The sequence below is a fragment of the Podarcis bocagei genome (assembly GCF_964188305.1).
Source record: "Podarcis bocagei genome assembly, chromosome: 10".
Classification (NCBI taxonomy): Eukaryota; Metazoa; Chordata; class Lepidosauria; order Squamata; family Lacertidae; genus Podarcis; species Podarcis bocagei.
The window spans coordinates 67,430,390-67,448,019 of NC_138135.1; positions in this window are offsets into that span (position 1 = coordinate 67,430,390).

Here is a 17,630-nt window from a genome sequence, read left to right on the forward strand (position 1 = left end):
TTCCAAGTGTCAGGAGGTCCTACACACGAGTAGGGGTCTGATAGAGACACATGCCCGACTGGCATGTTCTCTCCCTCCTGGTCGTTCGTTCGGGAGATTCAAAATCTTTCTCCAGCCCGAACATCACAGCAACTGATATCAAGAGGCATTAGAACGATCGACCAGGAGGGAGGGAACATGGCATGTGTCTCTGCCAGGGTCCTACTCGAGTATAGGCTGAACTCCTGACAATTACATGAGCCCAGTTGGAATTGAGACACTGGTATCTGTTTCTTCCCACTTGGGCCTTTTGCAACTGGGATTCAGTTGTGAACATATATTGTGCAGCAGCAACTTATCCCATGATTTTTATTTTTGACAAATTCTGTTTTATCACACCATAGCAAAAGCGGACTGAGTTTGATATGAGATTTCCCCTCTCCTCTTTATGCATAAGCAGTAAAATATGTTTTGAGGTGGATGAGGCTCATGCATGTTATTGTTTATTTTTCACACAGGGGAAGCTCAGTGATGATTATATTTTTGCAGCAGTTATATTGGCTTAAATCTGAATTACCAGTATGGAAAATTACTATCATCTACAAGCCTATTACAAGCTTTATTATGTTTTAAAGTCATTTATAACCATTAGTATCCTCTATTGAAAGACTTGGGTGTGAGTTAAAAGGCTGAATTTGTGTCAGAAGTGGTAACACACGTGAGATTTCAAGAGCATGTGGATTGTAATCAACTATCTCAGAGAGATCATTATATTAAATCATTAGGGTTTGTTTTTTTTAAAATTGTGCTTTCTGTACTCTTTCTTTATTTTTAGGAGCTTTTCCCTTCATCTGGTCTAAAAGAAGGAGCAATCAACTATATAATTGTTGGGTTTCAATTTGTGTTCTTTAATTCTCCAATGCATATTTACGGGCAGAATTCTGTAACTAGTACAAATAGCTCCCCCACCCCATCTATAAATGTTGCTGGACTACAATATACATTAGCCACAGCCAGCTTAGTTAGGTATGATTGGAGTTATAGTCCAACAAAATCTGGGACGCACCATGATGACCTATATTAACACCAACTTTGTACTGTATTTGGTTATGGGACAACTCCCTTGACTAAAACTGGAATTGGCTAAGTTTTTTTTTAATGGTTTTTATTAAATATTTTATTTGGTTACAAAAGTAAATCATCACCACCACCATCAAACCTTTACAGTGGTGCCCCGCAAGACGAATGCCTCGCAAGACGGAAAACTCGCTAGACGAAAGGGTTTTCCGTTTTTTGAGCTGCTTCGCAAGATGAATTTCCCTATGGGCTTGCTTCGCAAGACGAAAAACGAAAACGTCTTGCAAGTTTGTTTCCTTTTTCTTAACACCGTTAATACAGTTGCGACTTGACTTCGTGGAGCAACTCATAGAACGCGGTGTGGTAGCCTTTTTTGAGGTTTTTGGTGATTTTTGAAGCTTTCCCAAAACTTCTTTTAAACTTTTAAAACTTTTTTTTGGGGGGGGGTTGGATTTTGGGTTGGGGTGTTTGGAATTCAAGGGCTTGGTGTTGGGGAGGGGTTTGCAAGAATCTGGAAGCTTGTGCATGTTTTTCTGCATTTTTATGATTTTCTGTGACCATTGAACCACTCTGCTGTTTTTTAAAAAAAATTCTGGATTTGAATTTCTATGTGGTGGGTGGCTGGGGGAACAGTTGAGGAGGGGGTTCTTCAGCAAGAAGCAAAGAGCGGAAGAGGAACCTTATTTGAGTTGTCCCCCAGAGTCTTAGAAAATGTACTGTACACTTTGTTGATTTTTAAATGTTTTTCTGTCATGTTTAGAAACTTAATTTATTGTTCCTTCAGTTTTTCAAATGCTCTTTACAGTATGTGTGACTTTAAAGAGCACTTAATAAACTCTTGTTGTACCAAATTTGGCCTTGTTTGGACTTTTTTTGACCATAGGAACGCATTAATTGAATTTCAATGCATTCCTATGGGATTTTGTGCTTCGCAAGATGAAATATTCACTAGACGAAAAAACTCGCGGAACGAATTAATTTTGTCTTGCGAGGCACCACTGTATTGGCATCACTTGCAAACATTCAGAATAAATAAGCCAATGCGATCTCGTCGCCATTTCAACAATACAGTCATTTGCCAAAGGGAAGAAGAGGCAAGCTATCTATTTCACCTCTGTGGGACTCCAGCAAGGGCAGGGTCCTGTAGCGTACTTCGGCGGCAGAAAATCAAATTGGGGAACTTGATTACTGTCTTGGTGAGCTCCTGGTCTCTCCCCTGTAATAAGAAGTGTATAACCTCTGTCTCTGGTTTCCATGTTGGGATACATAGGTGGTCTAAGAATTGTTGGCGGAGATACAAAAGTAGATAAAGGTAAAGGGACCCCTGACCATTAGGTCCAGTTGCAGACGACTCTGGGGTTGCGGCGCTCATCTCACTTTTTGGCTGAAGGAGCCGGCGTACAGCTTCCGGGTCATTACTAAGCTGCTTCTGGCGAACCAGAGCAGCACACGGAAACGCCGTTTACCTTCCTGCCGGAGTGGTACCTATTTATCTACTTGCACTTTGACGTGCTTTCGAACTGTTAGGTTGGCAGGAGCAGGGACTGAACAATGGGAGCTCACTTTAGTATTGTCTGCAGGCATGTCCAACAGGTAGATCTTGATCTACTGGACATCTGTGGTAGATCACTGGTAGATCACAGTAGCTCTTTCCACCCCCCCAAAAAAAGCTCAACAACTTTGCCCCGAACCACCCCCTACCCCCCGGTAGATCACAGGCAGTTTTTAATTCTGTGCGTAGATATACCGGTATACCGTATAAGGTTTATTTTCAGAACGAAACCAGTTTCTCTGGAGACGCTTTTCCGGGGCAAACAATCTGCAGTAGATCTAGATTGTGTGTGGTCTATGTAAATAAACAACAACCCACCAAGTATTCAGTCTCCAATGATTCTGAAGAAAATGTCATGTGTACACAACTCAAGTATAAGACACTAACGTTAAATGACTTCTGTGCATGTTCCTATAAACCAACTGCCATGAGGCTCTTTAGTTTGTTGACAGTGAAGGCCCAGAATGTCAATTAATATTCCAAGTGAGAAAACATCTCTTTTTTTTTGGAAACCGGGGATCCATTCATACATCTGAGCATCACAAGCTGGGCAAATTGATGTGCTCAACCATGTAATCATGAATTTTTTAGCCATCACTAGCCACTGTACACAATGGGATGACTTCACAACTCCTAGCATATGGACCCTAAGCCTTATTTTAGCCAGGGCTTCTGAGATTTGGGACAGCTGTCTACACGCTTTTATTCCACATAGAGCCACACATGGTGCTCTCTGCAGGAAATTCGCTTCTCCAGCAGCTGCTGCTGTTTCAACAGGAGCTCACTTGATGCTACTAGCGTCTTGCCTTCCAAAAACAATATTTGCTTTTGACTTTCCCTATGACACTAAGGGTGCTGACAAACAGCCCTATCGCTGTGATATATATAGTCTGTTGCTTACGAAGCTGTAGGGTGTTGGCATGCTTTGCAGAGAGAGAATGCTAAAAAAGAAACAAGAGCTGCCAGCAATTTTAAAAGGCATACTAAAAACCAGGAGAAGTCTTTAATTCACAAGTAGAAGTTTAACTGTAAAGCATGCATTTAATATTGGCCAACAGATTAATCAAATTCTTGCTTTGGAGCAGAGTTTCCCAAACTTGGGTCTCCAGCTGTTTTCAGACTACAACTCCCATCATCCCAAGCTAGCAGGTCCAGTAGACAGGGATGCTGGGAATTGTAGTCCAAAAACAGCTGGAGACCCAAGCTTGGGAAACACTGCATGGAGTATGGGGCAAACGCGAGAGGAACTGGAGGGATAAAATACAACTTAAGGTTTATCAATGTGAACCTTTAAACCAGTGGAAGTCTTGGTTTTCAAGTGAACCAGTGCTGACTTTGCATGGCTTGGTACAGATGATCTTTTGTGACCTGATGGCAACCCAGTGTTTCGACGGATTGAAACTGGGTAGCAAAAGCCAATCGTCTTATTACAGAGGAAGTCCATGAAAAAAGTCATATGGTACATCTAAACTTGAATGGAACTAAAGTCTGACCTGTATGTGATCACTCACGTGAATGAAGATCAGCGCATTTATTTATTTATTAAATTTGTCGGCTGCTTTATCTTGCCCAGGTCAAGCCAAAGCGACTTACAACCAAACAAATAGACAATGAACCCCACGTAGATAGATTAAAGGCAAGAGGAAAAAGAAATACATTAATCACATTCCCGCCCACGTTGGTTGTGCGTAAGCAACATTGGACACAGTGGTGCAGACGGATATCATCATGGATTCACTAAAATTGTGGCAGCTCTGTGGGTGAAACAGGACCTATTCTATGCCTGTTTGCTGAGAAATCTCTCGTTGTGTTCAATGGGGCTTATTCCTGGATAAACATACGTATGCAGGATTGCAACCTTAAGACAACGCTTTGTTGTTGTTTAGTCATTTAGTCATGTCCGACTCTTCTTGACCCCATGGACCAGAGCACGCCAGGCACTTCTGTCTTCCACTGCCTCCCGCAGTTTGGTCAAACTCATGCTGGTAGCTTCAAGAACACTATCCAACCATCTCGTCCTCTGTCGTCCCCTTCTCCTTGTGCCCTCAATCTTTCCCAACATCAGGGTCTTTTCCAGGGAGTCTTCTCTTCTCATGAGGTGGCCAAAGTATTGGAGCCTCAGCTGTCCTTCCAGTGAGCACTCAGGGCTGACTTCCTTCAGAATGGATAGGTTTGATCTTCTTGCAGTCCATGGGACTCTCAAGAGTCTCCTCCAGCACCATAATTCAAAAGCATCACCAATCCCGGTCCTTTTGTACGCAGATGATGCGGCACTTATTTCCTTCTCTTGTGTGGGTCTAAGAAAACTTTTACGAGCTCTTACAGAGTATTGCGAAGCTGAACACCTAATAATAAATTACACTAAATCAAAAATTATGGTGTTCTCCAAGAGAAAACTCCGACATAAATGGAAAATTAATAACCAATCTATTGAGCAAGTAACATTTTTTAGATATCTTGGAATAATTTTTGATGAGAAGGGATCTTGGTGCCATCAGATTAAGAATTCCATTGTAAATGCGCAAAGATCTTCCAGAGCTATCATAAGATTCTTTTACAGAAAAGGAGGTCAATATGTTCCTGCTGCCTCCCAGGTCTTTGTTGCAAAAATACTTCCACAATTGATGTATGGCACCCAGATATTTAATTGTCAAAAACTCAAGTCCCTGGAATCTGTACAAACTAAATTCTATCGTTCCCTACTAGGGTTACCTACCTGTGTCTCTAACACTGCCATTAGGCTGGAGGTAGGTCAACTCCCTATTAATGCCAGGATATGGATCTTGAAGATTCACTTCTGGCTAAAACTCATATTTTTCCCAGTGGGAGTGGCTCCATTGACTCTACTAGACCCGTTCCAGTCTAAATGGAGATTGTCGCTTTATGAAAAACTGAGGGGCCTGGGGCTTTCCCCACAAGAACTCATAGCCTCAGGTTTTGAAAAGGCTAAAATGATGGTGAGCCAGCGAATAGGAGATGTAGAGCTTCAGGACCATATGAGCAAGATAGATAAATACCCAGCTATCCAAGATTATGGAAAAGGGTTTAATCTAACCCCATATTTGCTGGACCTACAAATTGCAAAATATAGGCGGGCGTTTACCCTTACCAGATTTGACGTATTGCCATCTGCCTTACTAAAGGGCAGATACGAGGGCACACCCTATGCTGAACGAGTTTGCCCATGTGGTCTGAAGGAGGTGGAAACGGCTTCACATGTGCTGTTACACTGCGACCTTTACGGGGATATCAGGTTACTGTTTATCTCCCCTATCGTTCAGAAATTTCCAGGTCGATCTGAATCTCAGCGGCTGAAAATCCTACTAGGAGATAAAAACCCAGAAGTAACACTGAAAGTGGCCAAGTTTTCTGCGGCCGCGATCAAGCGGAGGGCATTAGCTGTAAAAAAGTAAAGTAAAGTATATGTGTATTGTTTTTATGTATAATTTTACAACCTTTAATTGACACCATCATTCCCTCGTAAATTATTGCTGCCTTTTATGTTTTTTTCTTTTCTTTCTGGTCTATGACCGTAATAAATTTATTCATTCATTCATTCATTCATTCATTCATTCATTCATTCATTCATTCAAAAGCATCAATTCTTCACCGATCAGCCTTCTTTATGGTCCAGCTTTCACTTCCATACATCACTACTGGGAAAACCACAGCTTTAACTATACGGACCTTTGTCGGCAAGGTGATGTCGCTGCTTTTTAAGATGCTGTCTCGGTTTGTCATTGCTTTTCTCCCAAGAAGCAGGCGTCTTTTAATTTCCTGGCTGCTGTCACCATCTGCAGTGATCATGGAGCCCAAGAAAGTAAAATCTCTAATTTGTGGTTCCCCAGCTTAGCATTTAAGTAGGGGTAGGGAACCTGTGGCCCTCCAGATGTTTTTGTTGGATTTGAACTCCCATCAGCGCCCTCCAGCATGGCCAAAGATAAGGGATGGTCAGAATCCAGCAACATCTGGAGGGCAGCAGTTTCCTCGCCCCTGATTTAGAGCTTTACATTTATGAAACAAAAATATTTCCAAGCATATAAAAGCTGGGTGAACTTAACATTCTCTGAAGACAGATGTAGGCTGCCTTTAGGGTATGATTTTTTTAGAAGATGAGATCATTCTATGATTCTTTGAACCTGCCTTTAAGGTAATAAAGCAACCGGATAAAATCAGTTGCAGCTTTGCTGCAGGGAATTCATATTGCTGCTTACTATTCTTTGTAAGGAGACGGCTGATTACATGTACGGAAGAGGACAACAGTGCAGCCCCCAAGGAATTAAAAACAAAATCCTAATATTGCAATCCTATGTGCACCTAATTCTATTAGAATTCTCTTCCACTTCTAATTCCATTAGGTTCCAAGGGACTTACTCCCAAGCAAATCCCTCTGTAGCCATTCTCCCTCATGTTAGGAGGAGACTGGGGACAAGTCCATTCATCCTGTCTGCTCCTTGCATCCTGGTCTCTCGATTCACCATCTTCTGTGTACAATGGTACCTTGGTTCTCAAACATAATCCGTTCCAGAAGTCTGTTCCAAAACCAAAGCGTTCCAAAACCAAGGTGCACTTTCCCATAGAAAGTAATGAAAAATGAATTAATCCATTCCAGACTTTGAAAAACAACCCCTAAAACAGCAGTTTAGCATGACTTTTACTATCTAGCGAGACCATTAATGCATAAAATGAAAGCAATAAACAGTGTATTGCAGTCACACAATCAATCAATCAATCAATCAATCAGTAGCTGAACTGGGTTTCACACAGTCACAAAAACAAAACAAAAAGAGCCGCAAAAACAAAAAGGCAAAATAAATAGCAAAAACAGACGGACCTCAGCGTAACACTCAAAACGGAAGTGTGGCACTCAAAACGGAAACATAACACTCAAAATGGAGCATGTTCGACTTCCGAAAAAAGTTCACAGACCGGAACACTTACTTCCAGGTTTGCAGTGTTTGGGTTCCAAGTTGTTTTAGTACCAAGGCATTTGAGAACCAAGGTACCACTGTATTGGGAAAGGAACTTCTGCAATGAGAACCTGCTGTACTCAGTGTAAGTGCCACATGTATTATGACACTTGTCTCTCCGAGGGAGACCCCTCAAGTACAGAATGGTGGCTCCCCACTGCAAACATTCCTTCCCCAATATTTGGAAGGCGACAGAGCCAGCACCAGGGACACAGTGGAAGGTATGGGACCAATGAACTCATGAATTCCCTTCATTGCATGCAGCTGCCCTGAATGTGTGTAGAGAGCTTGCTATAAGTGTGTACAACATTGCAGCCTGGCAGTGCAATCCTATATCAACTTGGAAGCAAGCCCATTAAGTCTAATGGGATTTCCTCCTAGACTAGGTAGGTGTGCATAGGACTGCAGTCTGAAGATTCCAAAAGAGGAAGGGCGCTTGCTGTTTCTCTTCTTTTTAATTTTTTTTAATAATATTTTTTATTAGTTTTACATATAATCACATTACACAGTAACATATCTTCTCATAATAACTCTTTGGCTCTGCTGAGCCTATCGACTTCCTTCCCTCCCGACTAATGGTTTACAAAATTAAATTTTGCATCTTTACATCTCACTTCGTTTCCTATCCTTGTTTTATCATTACCTAAAATATTAAATTACCCAACCTGAATAGGTAGCAATTTCATCTTACATGTCTTCAACCAACCCTGCTAGTGATGTTAATTGCTTACAGTTGTCTTTCAAATATAAAACAAATTTATTCCAGTCTTTTTGGAATGCTTGATCTCGCTGGTTCCAGATTCTTCCCGTCAGTTTTGCCAGTTCTGCAAAGTCCATCATTTTCATCTGCCCCTCTTCTTTTGTTGGTAAGTCCTGTTGTTTCCATTTTGGGGCTCTCTTCTTTTTAAATTTAGGTACATTGGCAATGAATGAATTTTGTGTTTAATAATAATAATAAAAACGCCAAAATCAAACTTTTGAATAAGAAAAAATTCACAAAATTGAGCTGGCCCAGTGTGTGTGTGTGTGTGTGTGTGTGTGTGTGGTGGGTGGGTGTGGGTGTATTTGTGGTGCTCATCATTAGTTATCAGAGAAAATGTGCAACAGATACCGTTCCCTTTCCCTCAACACAAAACCCAAGTAGCAGTCTCAATAATGATGTCCTGCACATTCTCTAAGGGGCGGCATACGTTTTTTTAGTTACAAAGTATTGTAATTTGAAAGCTGGGGGAAATACAGTGGTACCTCAGGTTAAGTACTTAATTCGTTCCGGAGGTCCGTACTTAACCTGAAACCGTTCTTAACCTGAAGCACCACTTTAGCTAATGGGGCCTCCCGCTGCTGCCGTGTCTCCAGAGCCCAATTTCTGTTCTTATCCTGAAGCAAAGTTCTTAACCTGAAGCACTATTTCTGGGTTAGCGGAGTCTGTAACCTGAAGCGTATGTAACCTGAAGCGTATGTAACCCAAGGTACCACTGTATGATAACCCTGCACAGAAGTGCGAACCTTGAGTGTGTGAAATAAATGGGAAACAATGTACATTTGTTGTTTTTAAGAAACCGATATGCTTAATATTGTGCCATCCCTAGAACTGAGCTTCCTCTTCAGAATTTGTTGCAGCTCCTCTTCTGTAGTTATTACCGGAGAATGTACCCCATTAACATTAAAAAACCCTATTTATAGATCATCTGTTAGAGGCTTTAAATAATTTTTGCTGTTAAATATGAAGGTATGGAAAATTTGGCAAGATGAGGCTGTTAAAACCATATATATGACACAAAATGCTGTTTTGAATATGAATCTGCTACAGGATTAAATACTGTAGAGCTTGTCTTAACTGCATAGTGCTCTACTAAAACAGAATTAAATTTATTCTTAGCGTGTGTGTTTTTAAGTAAAGCATTTCACCCTTCTAAAAAACGAGATCCTTCATTCTGGAACTATCCTGGAGTTGTGATCGTGTCTGCTGTGCTGTCTTAGCTTGCAAATCACTCACATTAGCAGTCCTGGGATTATTGCTTAAGAAAAGCTTCGCATATGATATGAATGGCAAGACATTTTTTCTCTCCTGCCTGTTCTGTTCCAGTAGTATAAATCCCAAATCTCCCATACAGGGCTGGATTCAGACCTTTAGCGGCCCCAAGCACTTAAAAGATTTTGGTGTCCCCATATGTATCTAACTCAAAATATAAACAACAATAAACTGCAATATAAAATAAAAAAATTCAAAATGAAACAAAACCTACAGTAAGATGGAAAATAATGTTTATTTTTGCATAAATGGTGTTTGTTTTTGTTCAGATGAGCCATATGGTCTATGCTATATCTGGCAATGGAGAATTTCTGTGGTGGTGGGGCTTCCCTTGATGTCCTAAGCATGTGCTTATTTTGCTTAATGGTTAATCCAGCCCTGTTCCCAAAATCAAATCAGGTCTTTGAGAGAATGACATTGGCTAAGGTACATGTACATTTGATGCTAGGACTCTTACTAGTATAGCATTTATGGTATTCTCATTCATGCTGTAATAGCGCTATTGACCGTTACATTCCACTTGCATTCATTCATCAAAAGTAGGATCTAGCTCAGTGGTTCCTAGTAACCACTGTGCTGCTGAGGAATATTCATAAACTGTCTGACCAAGAAGGACGGGAAGCAGATCAAGGGTAAACTGGTATTAAGGACAGCTGCAAATGGTAGATCAATTGGGCTTCAGGAAAACTTCATATTGAACCTAGAAGATGATAAACATATGCACTTCAGGTGGAATGTGGGGAGAACAAACCAAGAGATCAGGTGTGTAATATTTATTCAGAATATATCACCAGATCTTTGGATGCAGGTCTCTTGTAACTTTGGACTGGAGAAAAAAGCTAAAGGACTCCTGACAGTTAAGTCCAGTCGCAAACGACTCTGGGGTTGCGGCGCTCATCTCGCTTTAGTGGCCGAGGGAGTCGGCGTTTGTCCACAGACAGTTTTTCTTGGTCATGTGGCCAGCATGAGATTAAATTGTTAATGGTCCTTCTAGCTCAGAATTGTCTATTGAGAGGCAGAAATTCTTTGAGGGATTTAAACAGTGGTACCTCTGTATGTGAACGGGATTCGTTCCGGAGCCCAGTTCGCATCCTGAGTAGAATGTGACATGCGTCTGCGTGTCTGTGCGTGCGCGGGTCGTGTTTCACCACTTCCATGCATGCACATGACATCATTTTGATTTTTACTTCTGGGTTGCCGCAGAGCATAACCTGAAAATGCTCAACCTGAAGCATATTTAACCCGAGGTATGACTGTACTTTAATTTCTGAAAGGTGGAACTGCCTGTTAGGAACAAGGAATCATGTGACCCTTTAGTTCCCTGCATTTTTCCAGTCTGTTAGAGAAACAAGAAATGGCCGGGCTCTCCTTTGTACCTCTTTTGTTTTGTAATGTGCAGAATCAAGCTACCTGAAAGCAGCGATAACCTTAGAAAAGTAAATATTACAGCAATATGTATCATAGACAACATTGTTCATTTTCTCTTTTCAGACTGCAGTCATGCTGGCTCCGAATGACTGAATACAATAGAACCGTGTTGCCTTGTGAATTTCTTTTCTTTGATTTATTGTCCAACAATGTTCTGTTTGTCAGATTGTTACGATGTAATGAGAGGACGGCTGGAAAGGTCTGTGTGCAATTTTAGCAGCAGTCTTGTAAGGTGGCATTTTAATTAAAGCACCATTCATTAAATCAAGGTCCAATCACATGTGAACCTGGACTCAACATAGCTGTTTGAAAAGCTAATGTGTGTTGCAACTGAGGTGATCGCTGTGTGTGTGGTTCCTATTCAGCGCCTATTGTTCAGCAACAGAATATATATATGAATATGAATTTTGTGCAGAGTAGTGTGCTTCCATTGTGCACAGAATGACCAGGTGGTCATGTAAACAGATATCCTTCAGACTCATTCTTAGGGTGAGCTGATATTCCCTTGTGGAACTTTTCAGGAAAAGTAGATCAATTAGATAGGGAAGGCACGGTTGGGTTAATTTTCGACTGGAGATTTGTGAATGCTTTGATATGTCACTATCATGCCCCCTATTCACCCTCTTACTAAAAACACACACACAAAACCCCCTTTCAATGTGCAAGTTGAGTCAGCATGTGATTTCAGTATGTAAGGTATATTTCATAGGAGCATAGAAAACTACTGTAAGGTAAAAGGTAAAGGTAAAGGACCCCTGTACCGTTAAGTCCAGTCAAAGGCAAATATGGGGCGTGGCACTCATCTCGCTTTCAGGCCGATGGGGCCAGCGTTTGTCCACAGACAGCTTTCCACGTCATGTGGCCAGCATGGCTAAACAGCTTCTGGCACAATGGAACACCATGACGGAAAGCAGAGCGCACAGAAACACCATTTACCTTCCCATCACAGTGGTACCTATTTATCTACTTGCGCTGGTGTGCTTTTGAACTGCTAGGTTGGCAGGAACTGGGACAGAGCAACGGGAGCTCACTCCATTGTGGGGATTCAAACCGTGACCTTCTGATTGGCAAGCCCAAGAGGCTCAGTGGTTTAGACCAAAACGCCACCCGCGTCCCATAAAGGAGCATGCCAAGTCAGACTATGGTCCATCTAGTTCAGTATTGTTGACGTTGATTGGCAGTAGTCTTTCAGGCTGGACTCTCTCCAGCCCTACTTGGAGACACCAGAGATTGAACCAGGGCCCTTTTGCATGCAAAATAGATCCTCTTTCACTGAGCTCTTCCCTTTCATAATACAGCCCATCCCACCAGTAAGAGGGCTTTACTACCCTTGTTGCTGCTATGATGTATGCCAGGCATGTCCAACAGGTATATCGTGATCTACTGGTAGATCACTGGACGTCTGTGGTCGATCACTGGCTCCCCACCCAAGAAGCATCAGGAGCTTGTCCTACACTCGAGTAGGACCCTGGTAGAGACACATGCCCGACTGGCATGTTCCCTCCCTCCTGGTCGATCGCTCGGGAGCTTCAAAAGCTTTCTTCTGCCTGAACATCACAGCGACCGATGCCAACAGACATCGGCACACTTAGGGATTTGCAGAGTCTTTGCAGCTTGCATGACAGACCTCAGCAACTCAGCATTTTGGCTAATCTACTTTGTTTACATATAAACACACACGGAGCACTGCAACATGGCTCCCTCTCTCTCTAGCATCAGACAGCAAAGAGAGAAAGAACAAAGGACAATAGTCCCACTTCACGGAACACAATAACACAAACAACCTGTCTCTGTCACTTCCCACTCTGTGGAGTCAAAACATATACCGCCATGTGATAGACAACAATCCCATGACTGCAATCACGGAGCAGGAATTCTAACAAGAAGCTCAACATCTTTGGTTCCCCTTAAAAAAACACAGGGCTTTCCCTCCTAAGAATAACTCAACAACTTTGACGTGAACCCAAAAAACAGGGCTTTCCTCCTCTCTAAAAAAAAGCTCAACGACTTTGACCTGAACCACCCAAAAGGGGGCAGATCACTGCCAGTTTTTTTTTAACTCTGTAAGTATATTGCAGTCTCTTGGGAGTTGGATACCCCTGTAGGCATGTTTACTCAGGAGTAAGTCTTGTTGAGTTCAATGAGACTTACTCCCAGTAATAAATTTCAAGAACTGTATCCTGCTTTTTGCAATTTGCCATGAAGCTGTTGTGCATCTCTAGTGCATGAAATTCCTGGGTTTTAAATATGTTTTGAGAGTAACCATGTACCCTTTGCTGTCTCTTGGCATTATTCCTGGAACATTCAAGAATAAATCAAAAAACACCTTTCCATTTTGTTGTTAATTCATTAGCAAGGTGAATTAATTTCATTATGGCAATTTTAGACACAAATATGAATCATAATATCCACACATTTGAAACACTCAAATAAAATTAGATACAAATTTATTACCATGAAGTGCCCCAAGAACAGATAAATTTGACTTGTGATTTGTACAATAAAAGAATCTTACTTAATAAGAAATTATATATCTTTGGAGTTTAATTGCAAAAGGCCTGTCACTAAAAGATTAATGATGAGCAGTTTTTCACTTCAAATGATTGCAATTGAATTAAGATATTGCCATTATTCTTTCAGAGATAAAGACAAGCAAATGAGGCAAAAAAAGAGGAAAGAGTAGAAATCAGAAGTCTCTTTGAACTGGTGAACTTTCTATCTTTTTTTTTTTTAAGGAGCAAGACTTTAAAAATATTTTACAAGGGAAATGTGGTTCTAATAATAACAATTTATTATTTATACCCCGCCCATCTGGCTGGGTTTCCCCAGCCACTCTGAACGGCTCCCAACAGAATATTAAAAACATGATAAAACATCAAGCATTAAAAACTTCCCTAAACAGGGTTAAATAGCACTTCAAATATGCTCTTGTATATGAAAACAAAAACAGCATTGATTTGTATTAACATATATGAATTTTTCTCCAGATGGAAATAAACCTCCAGAAATGGACTCTTCCTTGTGTGTGAAAGGGTGATCTATTGTATAATATGATACACGTCTGTTGTTGTTTAGTCGTGTCTGACTCTTCATGACCCCATGAACCAGAGCACTCCAGGCACTCCAGTCTTCCACTGCCTCCCACAGCTTGGTCAAACTCATGTTAGTAGCTTCGAGAACACTGTCCAACTATCTCGTCCTCTGTTGTCCCCTTCTCCTTGTGCCCTCCATCTTTCCCAGCATCAGGGTCTTTTCCAGGGAGTCTTCTCTTCTCATGAGGTTGCCAAAGTATTGGAGCCTCAGCTTTAGGATCTGTCTTTCCAGTGAGCACTCAGGGCTGATTTCCTTAAGAATGGATAGGTTTGATCTTCTTGCAGTTCATGGGACTCTCAAGAGTCTCCTCTAGCACCATAATTCAAAAGCATTAATTCTTCGGTGATCAGCCTTCTTTATGGTCTATACACGTCTAGTCAGAAGCAAATTCAATTGAGTTCAATAGGTGTTACTCACTCAAGGCATGTGTATGGCATTGCAGTCTTAGTAAGTCATATAACACCCATTTTGCAGGTCTTGCACTGGCTGCCTCTATATTACTGAGCCCAATTCAAGGTCTTAGTTCTCTAACTTACGAAGCCCTAAGTGACCTGGGACTTATGCTTGTCTGAGGACAAACACATGTTCTGAGATCAGCAGGGGAAAGGCTGCTTGTTGTCACATGTGTGGCCATTATTGATATGTAATAATGCAGGAAACAGTCTTCTCTAGTGTTACCCTGACTGTGGAATTTGTGGGATTGTTCAGGGTGGCAGAAGAGGATATATTGTTTATTAATATCCTTCCTAACTCGCGCTAGCAAGTTCCTTTACTTAGCAGAATTTACATTCCGCTTTTTACATGCACAGCAGATATCTGGTTGCCGGTTTGTGTAAGCTTCTCATAATAATAATAATAATAATAATAATAATAATAATAATAATAATAATAATTTATTATTTGTACCCCGCCCATCTGGCTGGGTTTCCCCAGCCACTCTGGGCAGCTTCCATAGAAACCTAAAAAACACTAAAATATCATACATTAAAAACTTCCCTGAACAGGGCTGAATGATACAATTCAGTCTGTCTCAGATTGAATTGTACGTTCCTGGTAAGTTCCCTTGAATCCCTCTTAAAGGAATAAAGACACCACAATCTTATTCAGAGTCAATAAAAGAAGTTTACTTACATCAGTTCATAGTTGGATCCCTGAAGGCAGACAGTTATAAATATGTTCATGTGGATCTACCCCATATGTAATGTTACCAGAAGTCCCCGTTTCCTGGGGACAGTCTCTGGATTTAAAAAACCAGCCCCCTGACAAAAATCCACCCCCGGAATGGGGAAGTTGAAAAGTGTCCCCGGTTTCATTGAAAAAATCTGGTAACCTTACCACATGGGGGAATAATCCCAGTGCTTCTGCTAGCTGAGAGCAGCAGAACAGTCCTAGCTAGAAGCTGGTCAAACGAAGAAAGAGGTGAAAAAGAGAGAGGTGTGCTGCGTGACTCGTCCTTTTGTTACCTTGACAGGTTAGGTCATGCCCACTTTCTATCACGTGCAAAAGGAAGGATGCTCCAGCCCAGGAGGAACAGGAAGTTTTGACTGGCTGAACCAGACATCCCCTTGCATGTCCACTCTAGGAAAACAAGGAATGTTGTACTTGACTGCTCCCAGTGGATTACATCCCACAGAATGAACTCCCATTGGAAGTGTGGACAGCTAGAATATTGCTAAGCTTGTGGGTGCCTAGTTAAAACAAACCTGTTCTCTCAGACATTTGGAGAAATTTCAGTTATTCTAGTTTAAAGTGCAGTCCAAGGTCTGAGTCTGTTTGCTCTCCTGTTGTTTATTTGCAATGGTTTTGTATTGGAGCATAGATATTCCTTTTTTAGATATTCTGTTGGAAACCACCCTGTGATTCTTTTCCAGTGAAGAGTGGTTTATAAATTTGACAATACTGATCCTACAGCATAAGAAGTTGTCTACTCCTAGAAAAAAGCAGAATAAATTTAGTAATAGATGAAAAGAATACAGAATAGAGCTGTGGAAGGATTAACCCAGGAGAAACTCAGGTAACACATGCCTCCATAATATCTTACCATTCCAATTACCAAGGAGAATAGCTGGCTGGGTGAATCCAACCAACGAGAATAGCAGCATCACATGTCCAGATACAAAGGAGAACTTTTCATTTCTTTTAAAGAGGAAAATTCAGACTTCATTGAAAGACTCAGAGCGCTTTCAGTGGTTTTGTCTCTTCAACGTAACCCTGAGTTTGTAGTGTCCAAAATAATTTCTAAGAGTTCTGTATCCTACAGTACAAAGAGTGCTCTGGGTTCCTCCAGATTAATGGAACCACATGGGAAGAACTTTCCCCTTTTTAAAAGTAATTGCAGTCAAATCCCATATACTGTATGTGTGTCTAAAAATGAATGCGACCTCTTTGACACTAAAAATCAAAGCTATTCTCCTGCCCACCTTGGAATCCCTCAGAGTTTTACTAATGAAGGAAGATTTTACTTCTGTGACTAATCAACTTGTGATTGTACTGTTTTAGACGGAAGGTAGGATAGGTTCAGAATGAGGATAAGATTATATCACTAGAACCTGGAAAGCAGTTAGCCTCATTCTTCTTTTTTTGCTTTTCAATCTCTAACACAGAAAATCTAAACTCAGTCGTGACCCTAATTGTACCCACAAACCAGCAATGAACAAATTCCTAGGGGACTCCCTCTGCCCATCTCCCCTTTTATTATGTATCTTAGCTAGGGATATAAGAAGGTATCTGCCTCCTATTTGTCACATGAAGTGCTGTTTCCATGCAGCTGCAATTCAACTTCCAACAAAAACTATTATTTTTGTTTTGCTGTCTGCTATGGAGACATTTTATCTAATTAACTATGTTATTCCACATCATGTATTTCAGTACAAAGGAAATTCAATGCAAATGAGGTAGGGGGAGTGTCTAATTACTTATTGTTGTGTATCATTTGCAGACAAAAATCAGCAACAACTGAGAATACTGGTCATATTTGCTGGACTGATTTCTGTTGTATAAGTGGGATAAATAAACAAACATTGACAATTTTTGCTCCTGTTCTAGTCTCTCTTTTCAGGAGGATACAGGGATGGCATGATTTGACTCCAATTGACTGGAGTTGTGCTTCAGAAGTCCTTTAGGCCTCTCAACCTTTCTCCCATAATGTAAGCATTGCAAACAAAAAAATTACACCCAGATATTAGCACCATTTTCTCTCCATTCTTGGTCATAAGTTGAATCTAGTAAACAACCTCACTAGAATTAGCCTATGAGCTAAGGAAGCTACTCAATCATCCTGATTGCTGACAGCATAAATTAATTACAGAAACCTGATTTCAGGTCTTAATTAAATTAATATGATTTGGTGTAATCTCTTTGAGAACAATATGGATGGTTTTCCACCTCACTTCCTACACAAATTGCCTTGCCTATGACTTGGTATTTATTCTGAGCTGTTTGGAGTGTGAATCTCTTATATAAACAATTCGGTATAGACTTCTTTTTCAAATTCTCATTA